Source organism: Rhinatrema bivittatum, chromosome 2 (assembly GCF_901001135.1).
Source record: "Rhinatrema bivittatum chromosome 2, aRhiBiv1.1, whole genome shotgun sequence".
Taxonomy (NCBI): Eukaryota; Metazoa; Chordata; class Amphibia; order Gymnophiona; family Rhinatrematidae; genus Rhinatrema; species Rhinatrema bivittatum.
The window spans coordinates 266,469,933-266,488,150 of NC_042616.1; the positions used below are offsets into that span (position 1 = coordinate 266,469,933).

The following is an 18,218-nucleotide window of genomic DNA, read 5'->3' on the forward strand; positions in this document are numbered from 1 at the left end:
AGATTTATTTTAAACAGTTTGAGATTTCTCTGTAGTCTTAGTTCTAGAGGCATAGTGTTTCATAAAATGGGACCGGCCAGTGATAGAGCTCACTCCCTGACCTGGGTCAGTCTTGCCGTTTTTACTGACTGGATAGTTAAGAGTGCTTTGTTTGCTGATCTTAAATTTCTATGCAGTACATGTACTCGTAGTGCTGTGTTCAGCCATTCTGCTTTTTCGTCATGGATCAGTTTGTGTATGGTGCACAGTGCTTTGAATTGAACTCTTTGTTTGATTGGTAGCCAATGTAGTTCCGCTAGTATATCTGTAATGTGATCCCTTTTCGTTTTGCCCATGAGAACTCGTGCTGCCGAGTTCTGTAATATTTGCAGTGGTCTTATTGATGTATAAGGCAATCCTAGCAACAGTGCATTGCAGTAATCAATGCTCGCAAAAATTAATGCTTGAAATACTGTGCGAAAGTTTGATAGTGTCAGCAGTGGTTTTAGTTTCCTAAGTACCATTAGTTTGGCATATCCTTCCTTAACGTTTAGAGATATGGGTTTGAGGTTTAGTTCTGTGTCTATTATCACACAGAGATTGTGCACTTTCTCAGCTAATTTGATTTTTTTTATCGCTTTTGAGTATTAATGGTGTTTGAATTATGTTAATGTTCTTTCTAAGTGTAGGTATTCAGTTTTCTCAGTGTTTATTACTAGTTCCATTTGGTTCAGTAATTGTTTGTCTTTGTACATATTGGCTAAGTTTAAGGTTTTTTCAATGGTGTCCTCAATAGGTAGGATAAATTGAATATCATCGGCGTAAACGTAGTGTATGATTCCTAGCTCTGCTAGAAGATGGCATAGTGGGAGTAGGTGAATATTGAAAAGTGTTGCTGATAGTGCTGATCCTTGTGGAACGCTTGTTTTCAGAGTTATTTTTTTAGACAGGGTGCTATTAATTTGTACTTGGAAAAATCTGTTACTCAAGTATGATTTAAACCATGTAATTGTTATGTAGTCCAATTTCTTCTAGTCTTTTGATTAGTATTTCGTGATTTACTGTGTCGAAGGCTGATGATAGATCAAGTAATACCAGAACGGTAATGTTTTCCACTGTCAAATCCTCTAAGAATATTGTTTGTCAGTGCTAGTAATAACGTTTCGGTGCTGTAATGTTTCCGAAAGCCATGTTGTGATGGATATAGGATGTTATTGTTTTCTAGATGCTCTGATAGTTGTTTTTGTACTGTATTTTCTATTAATTTTGCAATTAATGGTAGATTGGAATCTGGTCTGTAGTTAGTGTTAGGGTGTCCATGTTTTTTTTCTTTAGTATTAGTTTGATTATTGCTCCTTTCAGTATGTCTGGCATAGATCCTTCCTCTAGTGAAAAGTTTATAATTTTAGTTAGTGCTGGGACGGTGATGTCTGGAAACATTTTTAGTTCGATGATGGGTAGTGCATCTATACTATGTGGGGCTGTTCTAAGACAGAAGAGCGCTCTCTGAAGAAAAAAAAAAAACTTCAAAAAAACGCAGGCCTGTCCACACAGCCACCTGCTCTCTCTTCCATCCTCTGCTCGTGCATATGGATGTGTCTGCTCTTTCAAAGCCACTCATTGAAGCCTTTTTGCATGTAGTTTAATTTTTCTTCTCAGATCAAAATTTTCTTTTTTCTTTAATTTACAAGTATCCAAAAAAAATTGTGCATGATTCCAGTTTTTTTGAAAATTGAGTTTGACTTCGCTTCTATCCTCTTTGCAGTGCTGGACTCCAAAAGATGTCATGTATGTTAAGCGACAATGTCCCTTAGATGTCTAGGCTCTGCTCATGACATGCCAGAATATGCTGCCTGTGCTCACATGTCCTCCAGGGACAGAAGATATAGAAAATACATATTTCCTGGAATCATTTAAGACAGCAGGAAAGAAAACAATCACTAGTTGAACAAGGGACCATTACCTAAATTTAAAAAGGGAGCATCCTCTTTCAAGTTCAGCTCCATGATTTGGCACACTTTCGGCACAAGCACCCTTCCCCCTTCAATAAAGAGGAAAGTACGTTGCACTCTTCAGCACCAAAGAATAGCAATGCAATGTTGCCACAGACCATTGGCACAGAGACAAAAGAAGTCCTCAGTGGAACAGAGCATAGAAAAGACAAAGGCAGAGAGTACAATATAGTCAGCTGAGAATCTGTGATGCAGATGATATATCATTGCTATTGACGAGGAAAAACACCAGAACCTTATTGATCCCAAAATTATCTTGGTACCAAGATAAGTTTTTTGACACAGAAAAGCTGAAATTGGGTAACTTTTTTTTTTTAATTATTATTTTTTTTAATCAGGCTTCATATGCAAAATGAGAAATGCCATGCCATTTTAGTCCTGAAATCAGATGGTTCCTCTGAACTTCCTCCACCTACAAAATATCTTCTTTGCTGAAAAGATATGACTGGAATTTATTAAGAAAACCTATTAAAAAATCCCAAGATTGCTGCTGCCTAATCTATATTGATTTCAGTCAATAACTCAAGCATTTTTCTTAGAGGCTAGTTCTTCACACCCTTTGTTTCTATTTTGAATGTTATTGTGGCATGCGGTAGTTCACAATGAAGAACAGTTGCATGAAACATTGATACAAATGATTCTGGATTCAATTGCCTAAATCACCTATGCCAAATCATTTCTAACTTGCATGTCTCAAACATGCATTGCAAGCTAAATTCCCAACATATAAGGAGTAAATTAGCTGGTGTCAGGGTTTTGCTTGGTTTTACTTGCAGTAGGCTAAAATAAAAACTTTGTTTTAAGGTGTACAACACAAGGTGGATAATCGAGAAGACTGAGTGTTTTTGTATGTCTTATATACAGACTGGCTTGCTGGCACCTTTATATATGAACAGAGTCTGTCTCATAAGTTTGACTATCTCTACTTTTTGACCTTTCCAACATATGGAGACAGGTAGCGACCACCGGGAGTGTGCCTATGTGGAATACAAGAACTTGGCAGGAAGGTGTGGACAGGGGAACCCAAAGAGAAATCTTCAGCAGAAAACTCCATCCATCCTTTGTTTCTTTTGCTTAGCTCCTTTGTCTGTCTTTCATGGTCTTAATAGGTCCTCACATGAAAGCCCACAATCTCAAAATCAGTTACAACCTAAAAGCAGCAGTGGTATGTTTTCATCAGGGCTCAAAGAAATCATGGGGAAGCCAACGGTTTGGTGACTGCGATGGACTTCAGTGGTGCTTAGAACAGTTAAAGGACGGTTGAGAGATCGGTGGAAGATCCAAGGGGAGAGTTGATATTGGGTTACATTTGGAAATTTTATATGCAAATTAAGAGAGGATGAATCTCACCTGGGCAAACTGGATGTGCCATTTTGTTCTTTATCTGTTGGCTCTTACTTTATTACTACATTTTAAATAATGTGGCTTCAAAGTTGAACAGTCAGTCTACTATTCTGGCTTATCTGTGTAGAGATGAAATGATCCAAACTCACGTACATTCTGATTCTCACAGGACAAGCAGGATGGTAGTCCCCACATATGGGTGATATCAGGATGGAGCCCAATCACGGAACACTTCTGTCAAAGTTTCTAGAACTTTGACTGGCACCTACTGGGCATGCCCAGCATGGCACCAACCCTGCAGCCAGCAGGGGTCCCCCTTCAGTCTTTTTTTTTCCGCACAGCAGTAGCCACGCGGGTTAAGGAGCTCTTCAGAAATTCCTGACAGAAATTTTCTCTCACGGAACTTCCACAAAATTTTCAAAATAATTTACCCCAAAGGGGTCCCCTTATCGATATCTTTGCTCCGTGGTCAAACGATAAGTTTTTTACCTGCTTGCGGTCGATTTCTGTCAAGTTTTTCCCTCGCGGCCTACTGGCCATCGATCGCACCGCGACTAAATTTTGTTGAGTCCATGGCGTCTGATTTCCGTCAGTGCCCTGACTGCACTCAAACGATGTCCATCACTGACCCTCACACAGTCTCTGTGATGTGTTTGGGGTCCACCATGATGTCTTTACTTGCACCAAATGTGCCCAAATGACACCAAAGGGTCGCAAGGCAAGGCTGGAGAAGATAGGACTTCTCTTTTGGCCAGAAACCCTGACTCCATCGATAGCTTCGACGTCATCTGAACCAGTACCGTCTACTTCCCGTCAGCACCGGGAAACTGCTGCTGCCCAACCAGCTTCAACAACTCTGCGGGTGTCGACCCCCCCCCCTCTGTTTCTCCTCAGGAGAAAGACCAAGGAGAACATCGAGAAAAACATGGACAACGCCATCGAAAAGCTCAGGCCACCGATACAGGCAAGCCCTCTGCATCGATGTAGTCTGAGCCACTGACAAAGAAGTCCCGAACAGAAAAGGCCCCATCCTCTTCTGTCTCTGGGTCACCGAGGCGTTCCCCCACCTGGATAGGTGCCGGGATTCGTGATTCCACCTTCACCGGTGGACCCTCTGGCTACGCCAGTGCTGCCTCCTACTCTGGAACTGGGTGTCCATGCCCCAGGTTTCCGTGAAGAATTGAATCAGATGATCCAAGAGACCATCAGTAAAACACTCCAGGGGTTCAAACCTCCATCGATGCCGGTTCCTGCTCCGGCCACGGATCCGATACCCATGGCGATTGCACTGCTATTGGCATGAATGGATAAGCTAATCAGTGCCCTTCCACTGGTGCATCCGAGGGAACCGATGGCCCCGATTCCTTCCTCACAGATACCCTTGTCATCGGAAGAAGAAGAATCAACAATCTCTATTCCACCCTTCAGAGTGCTACCACAGACACATCCATCGATGTCTCAGATTCTATCGGTGCCTGCCTCCGTTGATGCCCCCATACATTCCATTGATGCCTAGGCCCGGACCTTCCGGAATAACACAGTTTCTCCCTTCTGATGAACATATGAGAGCTGGTGATGAGCCATACAATCCCTGGACCGATGATTCGTCCCAGGATACAGATGATCTGCCTTCACAGCTCTCTCCTCCTGATGAAAGGAAGCGTTCTCCTCCAGAGGACTTGTCCTTTATCAACTTTGTTAAAGAAATGTCTGAAACAGTTCCATTCCAGCTTCAGACCGAAGAGGACTCTAGGCATCAGATGTTAGAACTTCTCCAATTTTTCGATGCTCCTAAGGAAATCATGTCTATCCCTATTCATGACATCCTCTTGGACCTTTTAAAGAGAAATTGGGAGCACCCTGGCTCTGTGGCACCTGTCAACCGTAAGGCAGATGCCACCTATCTAGTTCAGCCAGTCCCTGGCTTCCAGAGAACTCAACTAGATCATCATTCAATAGTTGTGGAGTCAGCCCAGAAGAGAGCACTTCGCTCCAAACCCCACTCTTCCATTCCCCCAGGAAAGGAACAAATTTCTGGATGCGTTTGGAAGGCGAGTATTTCATGGATCAATGCTCATCTCTCGCATTGCTTCCTATCAATTATACCATGACCCAGTACAACAGGGCCCTGTTTACGAAGATTCAGGAATTTACTGAAGCCTTACCTCTGCAATTCCAGGACCAACTTCATGCTCTAGCACAAAAGGGTGTAGATGCTGGCAAACATGAAGTACGGTCGGCATCTGACATCTTTGACACCGCCTCCAGAGTTTCAGCGGCAGGAATTAGTGCGAGAAGATGGGCCTGGCTTAAAGTCTTCAGACCTCAGACCAGAAGGTACAGGACAGGTTAGCTGACTTGCCCTGTGCTGGGGATAATATTTTCAGAGAAAAGATTCAAGAAGCAGTGGTGCAGCTCAAGGACCACCAGGAGACTCTACGCCAGCTCTCCTTACTGCCTTCTGATCTCTCGTCCTCTTCCAAAAGATCTTTTAGAAGAGACTCCAAGAGACAATTCTACCAGCAAAGGAGATTCTGTCCCCTGGCGTCCAGGACTCGAGCTTCTAAGCCTTACCAAAAAGGCCAATCCAAACAACCTTGAGTACAGAAGTCACAGCCAGCCTCCCCAGCCAGGTCCAGCGTCTGGCTTTTGACTCCTTCCTAGAGAGCAGTACCCAGCCTCCACTTCCGACCATTCCTGTCTAAGGCCGGTTGTGCCACTTCTCCAAACCATGGCATACAATCACCACAGATCAGTGGGTACTCGCTGTAATAACCCAAGGTTACCACCTCAACTTTCTCTCTGTTCCACCGGATTCCCCACCTCGGCTGACATGGGGAACATCCGACCACTCACCGCTTCTGGAGTAGGAGGTCTTCCTCCTCCTCCTCCTCCAGTCCTGAGCAGTAGAACCAGTGCCCCTCTCCCAACAGGGGCAGGGGTTCTATTCCAGGTATTTCCTGATACCAAAAAAGTCAGGTGTTGTTCACCCAATACTGGATTTTCGCACCTCAAACAAATACCTTCAAAGAGAAAAGTTCAAGATGGTAACCTTGGGTTCTCTTCTTCCCCTTCTCGAAAGGGAAGACTTGCTCTGCTCTCTAGACCTCCAGGATGCCTACACACATTTCAATTACTCTGTCACATTGCAGATTCCTAGTAGGCCCAAAACACTTCCAATATTGAGTGTTACCTTTCAGCCTAGCATCTGCCCCACGAGTCTTCACCAAGTGCCTCGTAGTGGTAGCTGCCTTTCTCAGGAGTCAGCATCCACGTCTACCCCTATCTCGACGATTAGTTGATCAGGGCTCCTACTCAGCAAGCTGCACTGACGTCTCTACGTCTCACGTGCCATACCCTGCTCTCCCTAGGGTTTCTTATAAACTATCCAAAATCCAGGCTAGTTCCCTCTCAAACCCTATTGTTCATAGGGTCGACTTGGACACTCTAAAAGCGAAAGCCTTCCTACCTCAGGATCGAGCTTTCACTCTCGCTTCTCTGGCCCATCGACTGCAGTCTCAACACTCAACTGCATGTCACTTTCTGATCTTACTGGGTCATATGGCCTCCTCGGTGCATGTCACTCCTGTGGTCCGCCTGGCCATGAGAGTAATGCAGTGGATTCAGTCTTCTCAGCCAATGTCCACCATTGTCCACATCATCAACCAGCTCCGCTTATCGCTGCCTTGGTGGATAAACCAATCCAATCTGCTTCAAGGCCTTCCATTTCAGGCTCTAGACCCTCAAATAACCTTAACAGATGCCTCCAACCTCTGCTGGGGTGCACATGTTGCAAACTCAGGGCATTTGGTCTCCAGAGGAAGCCAAACATCAAATCAATTTCCTGGAGCTTCGTGCAATCAGATATGCTCTCAGGGCTTTTCAGGATCATCTTTCCAACCAGGTCATCCTGATTCAAACTGACAACCAGGTGGCCATGTGGTACAACAAGCAAGGGGGAACTGGCTCCTACTTCCTGTTTCAGGAAGTCGCACAGATATGGGCGGAAGCCCTTTCCCACTCGATGTACCTTAGGGCCACCTACTTGCCGGGAGTGGACAATGTGTTGGCAGACAAGCTGAGTCGTACTTTTCAACCGCATGAGTGGTCCCTCAACCCCACTGTAGCGGACTCAATATTCCAACGTTGGGGTTACCCTCACATAGACTTCTTTGTGTCAATTCACAACCGCAAAGTAGGGAATTTCTGCTCTCTCACTCGCAGCCAACACCCTCAGCCAAGAGACGCTTTCTCCCTCTCGTGGGCCAGCGGTCTCCTTTATGCGTACCCTCCACTTCCACTCATTTCAAAGACTCTCGTGAAGTTGTGAAGGGACAAGGGACTAATTCTCATAGCCCCTCATTGGCCACGCCAGGTCTGGTTTCCAATTCTCCACAACCTATCAGTACACCGGCACATTCCTCTGGGGAAGAACCCGCTCCTGATCCCTCAGAATGGCTGCCTTTGTCACCCCAACCTCCAGGCCCTCTCCCTGACTGCCTGGATGTTGAAAGGTTAATCCTTCAACCTCTTAACTTTTCAGAGCCGGTTTCCTGTGTCCTAGTAGCTTCCCGAAAGCCTTCCACAAGGCAGTCTTATTACAAATGGAACAGGTTTGCAGTATGGTGTACTTTCATGTCCATAGATCCCTTCACTTGTTCAGCACTGAAGTTTTTGGACTACCTCTGGCAACTGTTAGGTCTCCAAACTTCTTATATCAGGGTACATGTCAGTGCGGTAGCTGCCTTCCATTAAGGTGTCGGGGATGTACCTATTTCAGTACAACCCCTCGTAACACGTTTTTTGAAGGGCTTGCTCCACCTTAAACCTCCACTGCACCCTCCGGCCCCTTCCTGGGACCTCAACTTGGTTTTGGGGCGGCTCATGAAACCGCCGTTTGAGCCTCTCCAATCCTGTGATCGCCGCCATCTCACCTGGAAGGTGATTTTTCTTTTGGCAATCACATCTGCTCACAGATTTAGTGAGTTACAGGCCTTAGTCACCTACCCGCCTTACGCTAAACTTCTGCATGATAGGATGAGTGCGGAGTACTACCCTAAGTTTTTGCCTAAGGTAGTAGCGGAGTTTCATATCAATCAATCCATTATACTACCCACCTTCTTTCCCAGGCCCCACTCAACCCCAGGAGAACACATACCCTTGACTGTAAACGTGCTTTAGCATTTTATCTAGACTGTACAGCTGCCCACAGGAAATGCACTCAATTGTTTGTTTCCTTCGATCCCATCAAATTGGGCAAACCTGTCGATAAGCAGACTCTCTTCTCCTGGTTAGCGGACTGTATTTCTTTTTGTTACCAACAGGAAGGCATTCCGCTTCAAGACCGTGTTAAAGCATACTCTGTCAGGGCCACGGCAACATCAGTAGTGCACCTACGCTCGGAGTCGCTTACTGACATCTGTAAGGCTGCTACCTGGAGCTCTCTCCACACCTTTGCAGCCCATTATTGTTTAGACAAGGCTGGCAGACCAGATTCCATTTTCGGCCAGTCTGTGCTATGCAACTTATTTGCGAACTGAGGTACCAACAACCTTCCGCCAGCCCAGTAGGGTTCAGGATGCCCTCAACCAAATTCCACCCCAGTTCTTGTGCCGCCTGCACATCTTTGGGTACATTTGGTGCATTGCTCGGGCATCCTCAGCTTGGTACTCACCCAAATGTGAGGACTACCATCCTTATCCTGTGAGAAAGTAGAGTTGCTTACCTGTGACAGGTGTTCTCACAGGACAGCAGGATGTTAGTCCTCACGAAACCCGCCCGCCACCCCACGGTGTTGGGTTTGTTATGTTTACTTATTTTTCGCATGTACTTTTACTATAAGACGAGACTGAAGGCTGACCCCTGCTGGATGCATGGTTGGTGCTATGCTGGGCATGCCCAGTAGGTGCCAGTCAAAGTTCTAGAAACTTTGACAAAAGTGTTCTGTGATTGGGCTCCATCCTGATGATGTCACCCATATGTGAGGACTAACATCCTGCTTTCCTGTGAGAACACCTGTTACAGGTAAGCAACTCTGCTTTCCCCACAGCTTTTTTTTTTTTTACAAAGATAGGAAAACTCCAGAAGGCTTTGAGTTGTCATATGCTGCCGCCTTGTTCCATTCTGTTGAGGAGGGATAGACAAGTCTTCCATCAGACTCTGCTCCTCAACACCCTAGGAGTGCATCCCTTATTGAGAATGTCTAATACCTGGCCTTTTTATAAAGAATGGCAATAGAAATTCCCTTCAGTCTACAAGAGGAGGCAGAACCCAGAGAAGATGTTTGACTTAAATATAATCAGGGTCCCAAAGTAAGTGGTAGAAATTCCAGTTTATCCCAGGACAAGCAGGATGCTAGTCCTCACATATGGGTGACGTCGGTAACGGAGCCCTAGTGCGGGAAAACTTCTGTCAAAGTTTCTAGAAACTTTTGACTGGCAGCCTGAGGCTACTGAGCATGCCCGGCATGCCATGATATTCTCTGCCACAGGGGTCTCACTTCAGTCTTCGTTTTTCCGCGCTGCCATCGACATCGCGGTCATAGGAGCCCTGTGAGTTTCCCTCACACAACCTTGACTAAAAAAGTCACTGATTTCTCAAATTTTTTTCCCCATTTGGGGTCTCACTGTGATTATCACCGGATGGTGACAGAAAAATTCTTTTCCGATTTCACATTTTTCACATTTTCTCTCAAGTTTCCATCGACGGCCGTCGATGCAAACATAGCCTTGGGTTTCAAAAAATGCCCAGCCTGCAACCGAACAATGTCTATAACGGATCCCCATTTAGAATGTGTTCGGTGCCTTGGAGAACAACATGAAATCGCTTCGTGTCAAAAATGCCAAGAGATGACTCCAAAAGGCAGAAAACTCAGGCAAGAGAAAATGGCACAGCTTTTTCAAATTCAATCCGTGCCTTCCCCTTCGACTTCCACAAAGTCATCACCGGTGGGAGTCACGAAGAAAATTCTTATTAAAAAACTACTCCCGGAGGGTTCCGGCGATGCCTCTTCACCAGCACCCTCCACTTCATCGACAAGGTCAGTCACTGAGTTGAGACCCAAGCATAAGCATCGACAGCATCGTTCCACGGTGTCCCCGTCTCTCCCTCCGCCGGAAGAACCGCTAGCTAAGCGACAAAAACCGACTTCGGTTCCGTCTACTTCCATCTCCTCTGTTCCATCATCGACACCAATGTTGTCATTGACATCGATACCGGATTTGATTACACTGATTAAACAAATTGTCACCGAGGCTTTAAAACATCAAATTCCAGAGCAACCGCCGATGCAGACACCCATGTCGATGCCGGCGGCAACGCAGATGATGATTTCATCGATACCGGCTTCACAGCCGATGCCGACGGTTACGTCTGCCGGCGTATATGCTGATGCCATCGATTCCTCTATCCACATAGATATCGGTGACACATCGATGACGGAGCCTGCTCAGGCATTGATTCCATCGAAACCATCGGTGCCTACGCCTCTCTCGTTGCTATCGATGCCATCTGGACCTATATCATAGATACCATCCATCAGTACATCGATTCCTATCTCGATGTTTTCTTTTCTTACATCGACCATGCCATCTGCTACACAGTCGATGTCTCTTTACACAATGGCACCATCCATACCTCCTTTCCAAAGGCCATCCACATTGATGCACAAGTCATCAGGGAAATATAAGCATTCATTGCCAAGACCTTCAACTGCAGCCACTGAAACTACTGGTTCAGAAGCAGCAAAACCTTCTCACTAAGAGATACCAGGAGCTGTTGGCTTCCTTGCCTACCATTCCAGGGCAAGAGGAGGAGGAAGAGGAAATTTCACCTGACCCACTGCAGGGACCTTCTGGTGTACCCCCACCTCAGAAGCATACACCTGCTCCATACCAAACTCCAACTTCTGATACTTGGTCTGACACTGCATCTGAGCCCTCATCAGAGGACTTTATGTCCTACCCTTCACCACCTCAGTCCAGAAAGCAGTCACCTCCAGAAGACCTCTTTTTCATCATTTATACAGGAAATGGCAGAGTCGATACCATTTCAATTACAAGCTGAAAAAGATGAGACACAGACCCTGGAAATACTACAGTTTGTAGATCCACCTAAGCACAATCTGGCTATTCCCATCCATGAAGTGCTACTGCAACTCCAGCAGCAGATTTGGGAGCATCCCTGCACAACTCCTGCAGTAAACAAAAGGGTAGACTCTACGTATCTCGTACAACCTGCACCAGGGTATCACAAAACTCAGCTTCCTCACCATTCAGTTGTAGTTGAATCTGCACAAAAGAGGTCTCGGAGGACAAGAACCCATGCCTCAATTCCTCCAGGAAAGGACAATAGGTTCTTAGATCAGATGGGTTGGAAAATATATCAAGGAGCAATGCTGAACTCAATCTCAGCATACCAACTTTACATGACTCAACACCAGAGAAATCTCTGGAAACAGAGATTGAAGAATTTGTACCATTCCTGCCTCCACAACACCAAGAGGCAGCACAAAATATTATTCAAAAAGGTTTAGAAGCAGGGAAGCACGAGGTCAGAGCTGCCTACGATGCCTTTGAAACATCTTCAAGAATAGCTGCATCGGGCATTAGTGCCAAGAGGTGGGCCTGGCTCAAGGCCTCTGATTTAAGGCCAGAGGTCCAGGACAAACTTGTTGACCTTCCCTGCCAGGGAGATAATTTGTTTGGTACCAAAGTGCAGGACGCTGTTGCTCAGTTACGAGAGCACTCAGAAACCCTGAAGCAACTATCAACTCTCCCTCATGATTCTGCAACACATACAAGTCGCAGACCCCCACGTAGAGAGACAAAACGTCCTTTCTACAGGCCAAGAAGATACTATCCTCCCACATCTAGGCCTAGGCCTCCTAGGTCTCAACAAAAACCTCAACAGAGACAGCAACGGGCGGCTAGGCCCCAACCAGCTCCTCAGACAGGACCTGCATCCGGTTTTTGAAATTCAATCCAGGGAACAAAGCCTATACTCCAATCCCCAATCCACCTTACCAGTTGGCGGAAGAGTATCCCAATTTTACAAAGAGTGGATGTCAATAACATCCGATCAATGGGTCCTCTCAATAATACATCAAGGATATCGCCTCAATTTCACATCACTCCCTCAGGATTTTCCACCGACGTATTCTCATCTCAACAAAAATCACATACTCCATTTACAAACAGAATTATCCGCTCTTCTGAAAGCCAGGGCTGTGGAGCACGTGCCACAAAGTCAGAAGGGCAGAGGATTCTACTCATGGTATTTCCTCATTCCAAAAAAGCCCGGAGGCGTACGTCCCATCCTAGATCTCAGAAATCTCAACAAATTCTTAAAAAAAGAAAAGTTCAGGATGGTTTCTCTAGGAACCATGCTTCCACTTCTGCAAAAGGGAGATTGGCTTTGTTCTCTGGATCTTAAAGATGCTTATACACACATTCCAATATTTCCTCCTCATCGCAGGTACCTGCGTTTCACAGTCGGCCACCAGCATTTCCAATACAGAGTGCTGCCATTCGGCCTCGCTTCTGCTCCCAGAGTATTCACCAAATGCCTGGCAGTAATAGCAGCACACTTACACAAGCAAGGTGTTCATGTCTTCCCTTATCTAGACGATTGGCTCATCAGAAGTCAATCTCAACAAGGAGCTGTCACTTCTCTACATCACACAATTGCTGTACTTCAAGAAATGGGGTTTCTGATCAATTATCAAAAATCCCACACTACTCCAATTCATAGGAGCAGAGTTGAACACCATCACTGCAAAGGCCTTTCTACCCGAAGATCATGCAGAAACACTGTCCCTGTTGGCAAACTCAATTTACTCACGCCAACAAGCAACAGTGCATCAGTTTCTCATCTTACTAGGCCACATGGCCTCCACAGTTCATGTCACTCCTATGGCAAGGCTCGCCATGCGCGCAACCCAATGGACTCTAAGATCACAATGGATCCAAGCCATTCAACCATTACATTATCCAATTCAAGTAACTCACCAACTACGTTCATCACTACGATGGTGGACGACCAAGGACAATTTATGCAAGGGCTTTCCCTTCCAAAAACCAGTCCCCCAGATAATGTTAACTACAGATGCATCCACCTTGGGTTGGGGAGCTCACATAGACAATATCCAAACTCAAGGGACTTGGACAAAACTCGAAGCAACATTTCAAATCAATTTTCTGGAACTTCGAGCTATACGTTATGCGCTGCATGCGTTCAAGGACTGCCTTTCACACAAGACTGTTCTAATCCAAACAGACAACACAGTAGCCATGTGGTACATCAACAAACAGGGAGGTACGGGCTCATATCGCCTTTGTCAAGAAGCTGCACAGATTTGGGCCTTGAACCACTCAGTGTTCCTCCAGGCCACTTATCTGGCAGGCATTCACAATGTAGTGGCAGATCAACTCAGTCGTCAGTTCCAACCACACGAGTGGGCCCTGGATCCCTCAGTAGTGACCAGGATATTCCAAAGTTGGGGAAAACCAACAATAGACCTCTTTGCGTCACATCTGAATCACAAAGTGGGCAACTTCTGTTCTCTACATAAACAGAAGAACCAGCCAGCCAAAGACGCCTTTGCTCGCCCTTGGAACTCAGGCCTACTATACTCGTATCCCCCGATACCGCTCATAACCAAAACCTTAGTGAAGCTACAACAGGACAAGGGAACCATGATACTCATAGCCCCATATTGGCCTCGACAAGTATGGTTTCCCACATTGCTAGACCTCTCGGTCAGGGATCCAATTCGTCTAGGAGTAGCTCCTACTCTCTTAACTCAAAATCAGAGTCTGTTGCGCCATCCCAACCTTCAATCCCTATCCCTGACAGCATGGATGTTGAAAGCTTGATCTTACAACCACTCAATCTTTCCACCAATGTATCTCAAGTGCTTATAGCTTCATGTAAACCTTCCACACAAAAGAATTATTCTTTCAAATGGAAAAGATTTACTTTGTGGTGCAGACAAAACCACATTGATCCTTTCACTTGCCCCACTACTTCTCTTCTAGACTACTTATACCATCTTTCAGACTCTGGTCTTCAGACTTCATCCATAAGAGTACATTTGAGTGCAATCTCAGCTTATCATAACAAGATGGGAGATGCACCTATATCCACGCAACCTCTTGTCAGTAGGATTATGAGAAGTTTAACTCACTTTAAACCACCAATTCGGCCTCCAGTCACAGAATGGGATCTGAATTGGAGAAATTACTTACCTGATAATTTCGTTTTCCTTAGTGTGGTCCCTGCCGCGATTCGGCCACCTGACCGAGGCTCTTACCTCCGAGGGACCACGGAAATCACCTCGGGAAATTCAACTGGGGGAGGGACCCAAGGGTATCACCGCAGGAGTGCGGGGCTCGTCTTCAGGTAGGGTTTTGTTCTTTAAATTTTTTCTAACGCTCAGCGAGCGTGACGATAGCTCCTAACTGCTTTGGAGACTGAAAATTACTGAGAATCTGCACTTCCTGCAGGGGTATATGTACTAGGTGCTGACGTCAGATTGAAATGTGATCCGTCTCCAACTGCTAGCACGAATACACTATACCCATTGGTTCTGAGTCCATCTGCTACACGCTAGGAAACTGGTTTTAACAGGATTAATGCGTTCTCCTTTCGAACCCATAGATTCCTGTGATCTTAAATTTCTCACATGGAAGACTATCTTCCTCATAGCCATTACATCAGCTAGGAGAGTGAGTGAGTTACAAGCACTTGTCACATACGAACCTTATACAAAGTTCCTACATGACAGAGTGGTACTCCGTACACATCCAAAATTCCTTCCCAAGATAGTTACGGAATTCCACTTGAATCAATCCATAGTTTTACCCACATTCTTTCCAAGGCCTCATTCTCACCAGGGGGAAATAGCCTTACACACTTTGGACTGTAAACGTGCATTGTCTTTTTATTTAAACCGCACTTCAGCCCTCAGGAAAACCAATCAACTCTTTGTTTCCTATGATCCAAACAAACCGGGTAAAGCAGTGGGTAAACATACTCTATCCAACTGGTTAGCAGATTGCATACAGTTTTGCTATGAAAAAGCAGGCCTTCCTCTCCAAGGGCGAATAAAGGCACATTCAGTAAGAGCAATGTCAACCTCAGTAGCACATTTTCGTTCAGTGCCAATCCTTGACATATGTAAAGCAGCAACATGGAGTTCTCTTCACACCTTTGCAGCTCATTACTGCTTGGACAAACAAGGACGACAAGATTCAGCCTATGGACAATCTGTCTTAAAGAACTTGTTTCCACTCTAATCCCAACTCCTTCTACAACCAATCTGCTGTGATCTTCGGCTGACTCATTTCCACAACAACACATCACTGCTGCCTTCATAGAAAATGACTCAGCCTCTAGCTTGCTAATCACCCATATGTGAGGACTAGCATCCTGCTTGTCCTGGGATAAATCAAAATTGCTTACCTTGTAATAGGTGTTATCCCAGGACAGCAGGATGTAGTCCTCACGAAACCCACCCGCCACCCCGCAGAGTTGGGCCTCATACCTTTTATTTTATTCTTGCTAAAGCTTATTGCTACATACGAGACTGAAGTGAGACCCCTGTGGCAGAGAATATCATGGCATGCTGGGCATGCTCAATAGCCTCAGGCTGCCAGTCAAAAGTTTCTAGAAACTTTGACAGAAGTTTTCCCGCACTAGGGCTCCGTTACTGACGTCACCCATATGTGAGGACTACATCCTGCTGTCCTGGGATAACACCTATTACAAGGTAAGCAATTTTGCTTTACAGACTCCCCTGGCGAACTTCATGCAAGGATGTGAGAAACACTTTTATCTCCCCTGCCTATGTCAAGTAACCTCAAATATAGAGTGTAAGCAGCTGCAGAACATCTCAAAGACCAGCTTCCAAATCAATCAGGTAAAATTGACATGTGAAGATACTAGAACGCTGGGTAATACAGCAAAACATGTTTCAAGCACCCATTCTAAACTCAAGTATCTACTTACCAATTGTACATGGTTCAGTGTTATGAATTTTTCCCTACCGAAACTTGTCACTTAGAAGTGCTTCAAATAGACAAAATGAACCATTTAGTACCAGTAATTCAAGAAGCTGAGGAATCTGAAACACATTATCAGGTCAGCCTTTGATGTTTGTCACTTTTAGAACTTCCACAGTAGTTATTGGAGCCAGAAGACTAACTTGGCTGCATGCATCAGATCATCATGATGTTGTGCATGACAGTCTTGTAGAACTTCATGCACAAGTGACAATTTCTCTTTGGTGAAAAGGTAAAAGAAACAGAGGATATATTGAAAATCCCCGTGCTGTCCTCTTCACCCTTTCAGCAGCTACAACTGAGCAACCCCTTACTTCCAAAAAATGATCAGCATCAGCCCTACAGGAGGCAATACCTTATTTCCAGGAGAAGATACTATTAGTATGCTTATCACACTCATCTTCAGCAACAGCATCAGAGCAGACAGTGTGGCAAGGACAGAACATGGTCTTTAGTAGCAAGACTGGTGGGTACTGTGAATCAAGGATATCATTTAAATCTCAAATCTACTTCTCCCAAACAATCCTCCAATACTGATACTGAACAGTTCACATTTCCTTCAACAAGAACAGTCATTCCTCTTGATAGCCAGCACAGAAGAACCAGTTCTACTACAGGAATGGAACTCTGGATTCTATTCCAAATATTTTCCAGTTCCAAAAATAACAGCTGGTTTCTGACTAATCTTGGACCTAAGGAATCTAAACAAATTCCTAAAGAAAAAAATTCAAAATGAACTCTTTGATTACTATGCTTCCTCAATTAAAGAAAATCTTCTGGCTTTCTTCCCTGGACCTCAAAGATGCTTGCACAGACATTTTGATTTGTGATTCTCACAGGAAATTTCTGCACTTCACCATAGAAAACAATCACTATCAATATTGTGTTCTCCCATTTGGCCTTTCAGCATCACCCTGAGTTTTCACAAAATGCCTTGTAGGTGTTGCTGTTCAAAAACATTGTTTTCTCTCAGATGATTTTTCCCTGCTTGGACAACTGGCTCATAGTAGGCCAATTCCCTTCAAGACACTAGTTCTTCCATCCACTGTGCCATGCGCACTCTTCAATACCTAAGAATTCTCATCAATTTTCCAAAATCCAACATAAAATATTCTTTATATAATCTTTATAGGAGCCTACAACCTCTGGAGAAGCATTTTTGCATCAGAGGGCAAACAAGTTATCTAGAATAATCCTAATAACTATAGGCTGGAGACAAGTCTCCACTCATCTCTTCATGAAGATATTAAGTCATATGGCAGCAATGGTCTGTTATCCTTTGTGCATCTTCGCATGAGACAAGTTCAGTGGCAACTAAAGTTTCGAGGGAACCAGATTCTTCAACCAATGTCACACAAAGTAAAAATGTCCAATGCTCATCATTTCTCTGACATAACAATTGGACTGTTCATATCTGCTGAAATGCCAATTTCACAAACTCCAAATTCAAGATACTCTGACAGATAACTTCCATTCAAGGATGTGGAGTTCATCTGAGAAACCTCTACTCTTAAGGAACCAGGTCACAAAAAAAATTGCTTCATATCAGCCTGCTAGAATTGAGATCAGTCTTCAGTGTTCTGAAAGTGTGCAGTCTATGGTAGAAGAACAAGGTGATGGTGATTCAGACAGCCAAGTAGCAATGTTATGTATTGAGAAAAGGTACAAAAGGTTCTTAGAAACTTTGGCTGGAACTAGCAAAAATTTGAACATGGGCAATTTCCCAAGTAATTTTTCTTTTGTCTGGCTTTCTGGAGCTCAGGATAAAATGGCAGACAACCATGCACGTGATCCCTACATGTTCAAATAGAGCAAGAACTTC

At 44.8% G+C, this 18,218-nt stretch overlaps 1 protein-coding gene across 2 annotated transcripts in view; it reads left to right on the forward strand.

The window, feature by feature from the left end:
* The window catches only part of SEPTIN7 (septin 7), a 407,754-nt gene that overhangs the window by 317,794 nt on the left and 71,742 nt on the right, over nucleotides 1–18,218 (forward strand). The window lies entirely within an intron of this gene.